We start from the raw sequence: 873 nt of genomic DNA on the forward strand, positions 1-873 counted from the left end.
CTGTCCATAACTCAAGTTCCAGGGGATCTGATGTCCTCTTCTGACCTTTGCAGGCATTGTACAACACAGGTGCACTTACATACCTGTGGGCAATACAGGCATACACATGCACATAAAAATAATAAATAAAATATTTTTAAAATATATAAAACAAAATAAACAGCAAGTAGGAACTGGAGAGATGACGCAGTGGTTAAGAGTACTAGCTGCTCTTGCAGAGGAACCTGGTTTGGTTCCCAGCACCCACATGGTGGCTGACAACCATCTGTAACACCAGTTCCAGAAGATCCATGCCCTTTTCTGACCTCCACAGGCATTGCAGGATATGGGTGCACTTACATGCATGGAGGCAATACACTCATGCACATAAAATAAATTTTTAAAAAATTAAAAAAAAACAAAACAGTAAGTAATAAGTCATTAGACAAAAAAATAAACTGAGAAATGTGTATTATCTGGTTGGTAAATGGAGAAAGGGAGAAACTGCTGTCCAGTCTGTGTTTAACTCAAAAAGGTCAAAGACCTCAATGTAAAACCTGAAACTCTGAAACTGTTAGAAGACAACACTGGCAATAACCTGCAAGACATAGTTGTAAGAAAGGATTTTCTAAACTGGACATCAATTGCTCAAGAAATAAGGTCAAGAATCAACAAATGGGACCTAATTCAGCTAAAAAGTTTCTGTACATCAAAAGAAGCAACCAAGGAATTGAAGAAAAAACCCACAGAGTGGGAGAAAATCTTCATCAACATCACATCTGACAGAGGTTTAACATCCAGAATATATAAAGAACTCAAAAAACAATCAAGAAAGGAGGTAACCCAATTAAAAGATGGGCTAAGGAGCTGAACAGAGAGTTCTCAAAAGAAGAA

The sequence above is a fragment of the Nannospalax galili genome, unplaced genomic scaffold (assembly GCF_000622305.1).
Source record: "Nannospalax galili isolate Female #2095 unplaced genomic scaffold, S.galili_v1.0 scaffold768, whole genome shotgun sequence".
In the NCBI taxonomy this organism is placed as follows: domain Eukaryota; kingdom Metazoa; phylum Chordata; class Mammalia; order Rodentia; family Spalacidae; genus Nannospalax; species Nannospalax galili.